This window comes from Kryptolebias marmoratus, linkage group LG2, assembly GCF_001649575.2.
Source record: "Kryptolebias marmoratus isolate JLee-2015 linkage group LG2, ASM164957v2, whole genome shotgun sequence".
NCBI lineage: Eukaryota > Metazoa > Chordata > Actinopteri > Cyprinodontiformes > Rivulidae > Kryptolebias > Kryptolebias marmoratus.
In genome coordinates this window covers 16516626-16526685 of record NC_051431.1, presented here as the reverse complement: position 1 = coordinate 16526685, position 10060 = coordinate 16516626, and the positions used below count along the sequence as shown (strand labels likewise).

Genomic DNA, 10060 nt, shown 5'->3' with positions numbered 1-10060 from the left:
GTCACCAATGAGGGTGCAGCAATGGACCGCCCCAAACCGTGGCATCCTTTCAGAGGCTCTGGTTGGTGCCTCAGGCTCAGCACGAGTATTTTGTTTCCACTCTCTCTCATAATTGTTGATCCTATTCTCTGGCATTTTGAAAAAAAAAAAAAAGATTGTATCTGTCTTATGCTTGATTACACAAAATATGAAGCCATGCTTTAATGTCGCCAGCATTTTTCCATGAAGTAATTTCTGATTAAGGGTTAAGTTGAAGTTTAAAAACATTCTTTTTTCCCTCATAAATTTAAATGCCTTGTGGAGTTTCCCACTAGATCCCCCTCAAAGTTTTTGTTGGCGATGACTCTCAGCTACTACAACACCTAATTTGTGCTCAGTGTCTGTAAAGCTGACTGAGATGTAGCTTTGTTTGTGGCAGCTGCAGTATGTTGGATTGGGTTGACACTAAATCTTAATCAGTTGTAGATTTACATCCAGTGACTTAATACTGAGAATTTTATTAAGTGGTTTCATCGTGTGGCTCATGAGATATTTTGCAAACAGACAGACACACGAACGGATAGATGATCACCCTCTTTTGATGGCAGCAGGTGATAATGACAGGTGTTTTTATTGAAGTCTGATTTAACCTCAGATACCATATTTAAAAGCATATGAACAGATGAGGGATTACGTTCCATCCGAGTGCAGGAGATAAAACCTCCAAAGTTTACTTTTTAAAGGCCGAATGTCTCAAAGTCTAATCTGTAGCAGGCATCTGGTATGTAGACATCTGTATCCTGTAATCCATCTCAGACAGTCTGTTTATAAGTGGCGCATTAAAGCGATCACTAATCATGGTCATCAGTCAAAACTTAAAGCTTGACATAATCTGGATCAGTGCCAAAAGAAACTGCTGCAAGATGGAACTGCTGGCATTTAATCATTTTATTTAACAGCAAAAGTTACACACATCAAACGTGATTACACCTCTAATTAATTATAATGTATGTAATCATCATGCACTTCAATGTATGGTGACTCAGATCCCGTCAGTTTCATGCCAGCTCAGTGATTCCAGAGGAGTGAAGGTAACCTGTGGCAACAAGGTAGGGCTACTTTTTTAAGCAGTGAGGGGTTTGCCATTCGCTTTTGATCCATTCAGTTGCTCACGAGGTAGTTTGCTTACAGACAGACAGGCCATTTAAAAAGCACTCGTCTTTCGGGGATGACAGTGACAGCTCTCGATTGGTTTGCTTCTCAACACTTCTCGTCGAGATGAGTTCGGTGTCGCTCTTCTGCTGCCGTGTGACGCTTTGAGTGAAACATTCGGATCTTTGAAACTGAGCTCTTTTCCTGCAGCCTGAGCCGAGCACTGCTGCTGCTTAAACCCAATCAAGTTTGGTGCACAAATGTTTGTTTTTTTTAAAAGGAACCATTTTTTTTATAGAGACAAACATGTAGCTGTCAAGAGAAAACAAAAAAAAGGAACATAAAATATGGTGATTGATTAAGAGATTGATCCAAAACACTAAGAAGAGATTTGAACCACTGCTATTTTGAGAGAGAGGAAATAATGGTGGAGTCAAGTCATTCCTCTAGTGCTACAGGAGGACATACAGAGTATAAAGTAAACATATATAATAATATGTAATATATAAATAAAAGTAAGCCTGTTTACTGGTTGATACATGTGCTTTGCATGTTGCTGAAGGGTTTATAAAGACACCAGTTATTGTCAGGCTGTGGTCCTTCAGTATCAGCACAAGAAAAACATCTTTGTTAAGTCGTCATTGTTTCCTATTGGTCATTCATGCAGATTGAACAGCGGTGGCTCAATGTGATCGATGTGTAATTACAAACAGCAAGACAATGTCGCAGAATCAGCGGAGTGACAATGGCATTGTTAGAGCTGTGTTCCAGCGTGTAAGCACTCTATCAAACACAAAACAGTTCCACCTCTGCACCCACAAACTAGATGCTGATCAGCAACGAAGGCGCGCCAGCCTCTCCTTTAATGAGCAGAGTCTGAAAGGCCCACAGGTCTGAAAAACTAAATTAACAAATGAGAAATACTTGCTTCCATAGTGTCTTTCAAAGGCGATGTCAAGATGTGTGTTAACAGTGGACCCATGCAATTTAAGCCCCACAAAGTCTTATGAAACACTTTTCCAGAAGATGTGCCTTAAAGTTGTTGTTCTGGTTTTCTTTAGGATCCTACTTTCTCCTCATGTCATTGATCTTTAAGAACTGTTGAGGTGGAGCAAATTTTCAGTCCAGACAGGACAGGTGATGTGAGGAAGATTAAACTGACTTGATGAAACAGTAACTCAAACTAAAGTAAATTAAAACAATATTTTAGTGAAAGTACAAACATATACTAATTTTGGAAAAGGAGTTCCACATTGTTGTCAATCCAAAACATAAAAAACCTCACAAACATTTGCCTTTTGTTAAAAAAAGAAATCAATTCCTTTGATTTGTTTGTCTGTTGGTTTCTTGTGCTTGGAATGTACACTTTAGTCAATTGTCGGAAACAAACATGTAATTTGAGTCACTTTTCTTCAAAAACAGTCACTGAAAAGCATTCGTGTGGCCTGGAGACCCTTGAAATGAAAATTTCATTGGCTCGCAGTTTGAACCCCATCTGAGAGAATTTCAAAAGAACATATCCAGACTCACACGACCACGGATAGCCAAAAAGAATGGCCAAAGCACTAAAATACTGTAGCTGGCAGTCACTAAAACTGATTCATAGAAAGTTAAGTTTGAAGAGAGGCTAATAAAAGTGATCAAATTGTATGTAAATTAAGCCCACTACATACTGCCTTAATAGAATCCAGTTTCCATCTGAGGACTAAATCAACAGCAATCTTCTTTCTTTGAAAACTCCTGCTATATTTAACCAAGTTTTATTAATTATTACCTGAAAGTCTACTTTTTGGTAAAATGTGTGGCCCTTTGTACCATGAAATTGGAGTAAAAAGGTTTGTTTAATCCTTTCTTCTGTTAAACCTAAATTACTACAATTACTAAATTGCAGTCACGAGCCGCACAAAGTCACTCTGACGACTGAAAATGGCCCAATGGGTGCACTTCGGACACCCCTAGTTTAGAGTCTAAAATCTTAAAACCTGAGAAAACTACCAACTTACTGACTGTTGAGTGAAACTAACTCTGGCACTCTTCAGAGCAAGTGTTTTTTGTTTGTTTGTTAGTTTTTACAAAGAACTGGTGTACAAACCAGACTAGAACTAGTTCTGAACTATTGCAGTTTAAGTCATTTTTATTTTAGTTGCATTAACGTTGCACTTTTACCTCCACACACTGGATTATTTTTAACACACAAGGGCCACAATCCTGCATGCTTTAGTTGTGTCTCTGCTTTGACCCACCTGACTTGAATGACTGAGTGATTAACAGGCTTCTGCAGAACTTGAAGACCTGCTGAAGAGCAGAGAAACTTCTAAAACATGAAAGATAGAGGCCCTCCAGGGCCAGGATTGAACACCACTGACATGAAAACACATAACTGGAACTGATGAGAGCATTTATCCGAAGGGACTCAACTTCTAGTCTTAGAACGGACATGTGCCGAGTTTCAGCACATACTTTATAGCTCCACGCTGACTTAATGTGGCAGTTGTGCTGTGAAATATGTGGGTTCGCTACAGAACAAACGACGTTGCCTGTTTTGAACACAACTGGAGCTTGAATGTGAACCAGAAAGCTTCTTTTATGAACAAAAAGCAGCTTGAGAGGCTGAGGCTCAGGGGACGTTCTCCCTTTTGCTCGTTGGTGATTCAGTTTCGACTGTTTTTACTCCATTTTTTTTTTTTTTTTTTATTGCTGTTGTTTTGGCTCTCTGAGACATAAAAAGCTGAATATGCTTTACAACCTCCACCCAGACAAACACTGGTTGGAGAGCTAGAGTCTGTTTATGCGTCCAGAGACTGCACTCTTTTCCAGTCATCCTGTGTCAAAAATATGTTCAGAAAAGAGAGAGCCAGAGATCAGGTTTAAGGCCATCGCTAAAGCCATGTCCGGCCTTCATGTGAGTGCATGAGAAGGCTGTGTGTGAATGTGTGCAGCTGTGCGCGTGTGCACAGGATGTCTATGCTCTTTTAATGGTCTACTAATCCCAAATGCATTTGGCTGACGAATTAATCCAAGCCTCGTCATGGCCAAGCTCTAAAGGCCCTTCCAGCCCGTGGACCCATCTCCATCTCGCCCTCATCCTCTCTGCAGGCTTCACTCCACCAGCATCCATCTCCAGATGGTATCTTGGAGGTAGGTGTGATGTGAGATAGAGGAGCAAGAGGCAGACCGGGGGGAGGGGGGGTGGAGAGACTTGTGACATGAACGGCGCCTCTCCATTGGAGCAGAGAGACACAGAGAGAGACAGAGAGAGAGAGGGAGAGAGTGAAGGGAAGGGGGGGGGTCATTTGTTGCCATAGTGAAAAAGTAGATTAACCACCATGAGCACGATGCCGTGAGGGATGCTGTGTTTCTCCGGGAGAATTCACCCCTGCGAGCAAAGGTATGTGACTCCAACTTCTCCACTCAGAGAGGATTTTTATAATGATGGGACACGAGCTTTTAATTGTCCACATCCAACCTAATTCATGTGAGGAGATGGGCCTCAAAAGGAGCAAGGAGACGCTTTCTGTCTGAAATGACCCTTTTTTTTTTAGGAGCAACTCATTGCAAAACAAGAGAAACCGTTAAGTCACTGAGACACAGTAAACAATTTTTATGTTGTTTTAGATCCTCTGTGATGAACTGAGCTGCAATTTTCACACTCTTGAAACTGGACAATTAAAAAAATATATTTTCAGCATTTTCAGAAGTGCCCACTTTAAAATTTTGGGGGGCACAGAAAAGAAAAAATGCTTAGATATTTCATCATGTCAGGCCAGTATAACCTAACTTAAAGGATATAATGGAATGGAGGAAAAACTTAGACTCAAACAACTGAACAGTTAAAACTACATCAGAAATCCATACGTCTATTATTTCCCCCTTGCAGAGCCTAAAAAAAGCTCTTGGTTTCTGGCTGCAGCAGTCAGAGTTGCCCTCATGCTGGAGAGGGGAGTGGGATGTTTTCATTAGATTTGCATTGATTTTTTATCTTTAATGATTTAATCTCCGTGGCTCTTTTAGGCGAATGCCAAGAGAAGCTGTATAGGTTAATGGCTCTTTTACTTTTGTGTGACCGCTATGAAACTTCAAACGTTATCGATTCCCCCCCCCCACACACTGCATCATTATCCGTCACCTCTGGTGCCAGTTTGATCAGTAAGGGGAAAGAGATATACTTAGTTCGCCTTGATCCTCCACATTAGACTGTAACTCAAGGGGAGGGGGAAAATTTACCTAATTATCAATTTATATGAACTTTTTCATGCTGGGAGCTAAAGAAGACAGTGAGTTTAGAAATTTAAAGCAAAAAAAAAAATAATGAGAGAAACATCCAATTCATCATTTTCATAATCAGACAGGACCTTCAAAGCAAATACTACTACTACAAATAATAATAATAATAATTTATTTATGAAATCCTTTTAAAACACTCAAGGACACCTTATGATAAAAAACAAGCCAATTAAACAAGCAAAAAAAGACTATTTGATTATTTCTGGGAAAAATAAACATTCCAGTTATTAAAAATACATTTTTTCTTACTTATAATTAACATTCTTTTTTACAGCAAACAGCATCACTTTTCCCACTCATGTGCATGGCTTTCAGCTCCAGATATAAGAATATTCTTTCTATCTGAGCACGGTGAACATCCGACATGGAACATCTACAATCTCATTGTTACAAGCTTCACTTTAGACATCCAAAATGAAAAGAAAACCATTTATTTCTAACTTAATTTTAAATGTCAAGCTAAATATTTGATCTAAAATGTCATTAGGAAAATTGCAATCATATTATGACTACTTTAAAAGCAATTATCTGTAATTGAAATAATGACTAGCAATATTGTATTTGCAGGATTTTTGGGGCTGCACAATATATTAAAAATGTATCATCATTGCAATATCAATATTGCATCAGTCTGCGTGGACGACAATAAATCACATGCTGTTATATTCTAAGTGCCATACACTCACACTCTGCATGCAAATACCATATTTTGGCCCTTTCAGTGGACACTTATTGCTCTTGATGCCCAGTTTAGATGATTGAGCCCAAGATACTAAAGCACATGGAAAGTGTTGTGAGTGTCGTCATGACAGAAGAGAAGAGAGGAAAATGTGGGTTTATTCCATCTGACTTTGTCACTGCAAAACTCAACAGTAATATTGTAATTTCATGTTTTTTTATTATTCTGCAGCCCTACTACAAATGTCAATATATATCTAAGAAGAACTAAATGGGTTTCCATCTTGACATAAAATACGTCAAATGATAATTATGCCAAGCAACAACTGCAATGCATATTGAAATCTGGGTGTTTCTTAGTAAAAATTATATTTTAGATATCCACAGTTTTCATTCTAGGCAAATGTGTTTGTAAATATCTTGAGCGAAAGTCCATTACACCTGAACGGTAAAAGTGACTTGTTCTTAAAAAAAAGATATTTGAGAAATCTGAAATATTAGTTGCATAAAGGAAGAAAACCCTCCTGGATTACTGATGTTGGCATTGCCATTTTATGTTAAAACAGCCACTTAAACTTTTGAATGATTTTTAAATAGCTTAAACTTAGTTTTTTTTCAGTTGTGGAACCCTTAAAGGATTTTTTACTCAAAGTGTTATATTCGATATTTTCATTTTAAATTCTAATGAGAACATCATTCTGACTAGGATTGTGAAAAAGCAGAGATGGGGCTATGGTTTGATTATATGTCACAACTACCTGCCATAACCTGAGGGACAAGCAGATAATGAGACGTAATGAAAAACATTAGGAACACAGTTAAGCTTTCTTTAACACCTTACTTGTGTTCACTGTGTTTTTGTGTGTTATCCTCTTAATATAATGAAACTGCAGGTTTTATGAACAATTCAATACAATTTAAAAATGGATTCTGCAGCTCTGAATCGCTAATTGGCTAATTGGCTAATTGGGCATGAGCCTAGCTAGCTAATTAGCATTAGCCACTGATCTGCCTTTGTTTTTAAATGGAAGTCTTGTTAGTTGAAAAAAGCAAGCTGTTTGCTGTAAGGTAGTTTTTTCGGTAAACTATTTAGACAAACAAAATGTTTCAGGTGAAACAAGCGGTTGTAGAACAAAAATTGTTTTAGCACGTATTTGTTTTTTTTGCACTAAACGGTTGTTTCACAAACAGCGCTTAAGCTGCTTTTTGGCTCATGTTTATTTATTTATTTTTCTATAGGGATTAATGCTATTTGCAGAGTAAACCCATAGGGCAGGGGTGGGCAATGCTGGTCCTCAGGGGCCACCATCCTGCATGTTTTCCTTGTTTCCCTGCTCCAACACACCTGATTCAGTGGTTAAATCACCTCTTCATGTTCTGCAGAAGCCTGGTAATCACCCACTGATTTAAATCAGGTGTATTGGAGCAGAGAAACAAGTAAAACATGCAGGACGGTGGCCCTCGAGGACCAAGATTGCCCAACCCTGCAATAGGGGATTTGGATTTTAGACCTCCTGTATTGTTCTATTAAGACAAAAACAAACAAACAAACAAACAAACAAAATGCTAGCTTCTTCGCATATTAAGCTAGCACGAGCTAGACTAAAAACAACCTGTCTCCTATGGAAAGTTTAGCTATAAGTTCTTAACTTTCACCCCATAAAGCAGAAAATAGAAGATGAAGGTAATGGGATGTCTCCAATGCCGTCCAATGTCTTTACTAACAAGAAACAAGTGTTTAAAATATAACGACTCATTCTATATATATTTGGTGTTAGAAAAAAATATATATATGGTGTTAGAAAAAGGTTAGTGTTTCAGTACAAGTCGACGGTGAAAACAGCGAGCATTGTTTGGTTCAGGCAGTGGAGGGGTCGCTGAGGGATGAGAAGGGGGGGACGTGCGGGAGATGAGCCGAGGAGAGGAGGGAGGAGCAGAGGGGTGGGATGAAGGAGAGAAGAGGTGTTTGGGAGAGAGGCTCAGGTGTGCGTGACTGGAAAACGGAGGAAGCTGCACAGCGATGAGAAGCTGGTTCGGGCTGTTTGACATTGGACTATCGGCGGTCCTCCTCTCTCTTCTCTCCCTCTCTCCCTCCCTCCCTCTGTGTGGCAGCAACATGCATCCTGATTATCAAGCAGGACCGTGCAAGTGATCCCAGACAGACATGTAGGTTCCTAATAAGGTAAGGATTGCGATTATTTATTAATTTTTTTTTTTGGTGGGGAAAAAAAAATGCACCTCAAATGAACCTTAATTTATTCCCCTCATATGCGCCCAGTGTCCCCCGCTCTGTGCTCTGATTGGACTCAAATTGTCGCACTTTAATCCCTAAATGCACGCGCTCGCCGGTGACACCTGGGCACGAATTCGCGAGGCGACGTCCCATTTAAACCCGGGTTTTCCAGCATCTGATGCGTGGGGCGCGCGGTCATGCCAGCCAGGGCTGGAGAACCCGCTTTTTGTTTTAATCCGCGCATGCCGTAGCCGCGTTCATTTCAGACTGTGTCTCTGTCATGCTTTTGCACACATTCACCCCGTAATAAAGTGTGTGTGTGTGTGTGTGTGTGTGCGCGCGCGGACGGCAGACTCTTTGCCGAGCTCTCTGCAGTTTGCAGCGCTGCGACAGGATTTCTCCTTGGGGAGAAGAGAGCGAGGAGAACGCGCTGCTCCTCAAGTGATCAATTAGAGGCTCGCAAGATGTCACATCAGTCGCTTAATTAAACTTAAAATGGATGCCAGAACGATGGGAACCGTGAGAAGTGGGGGATCTGATACATTTGTGGTGATGAGGGGGGATTTGAAAGCTCCACAGCAGAGGCTGCAACTCTCTGTGAAACATTGCAGGGTGTGGGATTTAAGGTCAGTGCTTTTGCATGGGAAAGTTATCCACGCAGAGAGTCTGATCTCTCTCTGTGTTGGGTGATGCTGTGAGTGAGCTGACACATGTGAGCACAGATGTGTTACTGGCACTGTGCAGCAATCACTTGGGGAGCATGAGGGAGCTCAGCTGGTCCACAGCGGCATCATTCGGAGACTGGATGTACCTTTTCGAGTCCGCCACAAGTTCAGATAGGGGGATTCATTTGGTTTACATGTGGACAAAAAATGAGAGAGAAGTAATCCCTGGTAGCTTTTAACTAACAGGAGTAATGCCCCTTCTATGGGGGGCGGGAAAAAAAGAGCTCCCATCGAAAATCACGCTCAGATCAGTTTTAATGTGGTGTTGGCAGTGCCCTTGATTTTACCATCAAAATGTCTTATGTTGGTTCTAGAAACAAGGCGTGGGGCGAGCAGTAACAAAAATTTGAAGCCCTATTATAGCACAGGGGCTGTTCAGCTAAAATGTTTGGGAGGGCAATAGTGACCGAAATCCAACAGCTCAGGTGCCGGACGTTCAGCAGTTATCGTCATTGTATAAATTTAATAAACCATTTAAAATCTAATTTTATTTTAAGTGAATTCATCGGTAGGTGGACTGAGTTGTCACAATCACGTATATCACAGGATCACCTCTCTAACAGAAATATTTCAGATTTTGAATGTGGGCCAAACAGAGCTCACCTTCAAGCTGGATGTGGCCCCCGGGCCCTCAGTTGAAAAAAGCCCTGCCCCAGCATCTCTTGAAGGATGCATATCACCCACCACCTTTCACGCCACGGTTCCGGACTAAGATCATCTTATGTTGAGAAATGATGGTGATGTAGCCATTTTTTTGGGGGGGCGGGGGTAAACCTTTAAAACAGCACTACACAGAGTCTCGTTTCAATACTGCGAAATCTCACGTGAGCGTGGCTGACAGCTGTTTGCTGTTAGCGCTTGCAGCACACGTTGTGGGCGACTGTCGGCTACTATCAGCCAAATCTGAGCTCCGTATCTGTAAAACGCTCCACCTTCACCTTCGGCAGCTGGTGATAATGAATCTTTAAACCTTTAGCTACATACAGAAACAGATCTCCCCAACCCACCC

General features: G+C 40.7%; 1 protein-coding gene across 2 annotated transcripts in view; it reads left to right on the top strand.

Moving 5' to 3' along the window:
- The first annotated feature begins 4435 nt into the window (after positions 1–4435).
- grm5b (glutamate receptor, metabotropic 5b) overlaps positions 4436–10060 on the top strand; it is a 73814-nt gene continuing 68189 nt past the window's right edge. Inside the window, exon 1 of one of the 2 annotated variants that reach the window (XM_017431013.3) lies at positions 4436–4519. The gene's annotated coding sequence lies outside the window, so the exon portion shown is untranslated. Of the gene's footprint in view, positions 4520–8051; positions 8276–10060 lie in introns of those variants that run through there. The other variant, XM_017431012.3, reaches the window with a different exon arrangement.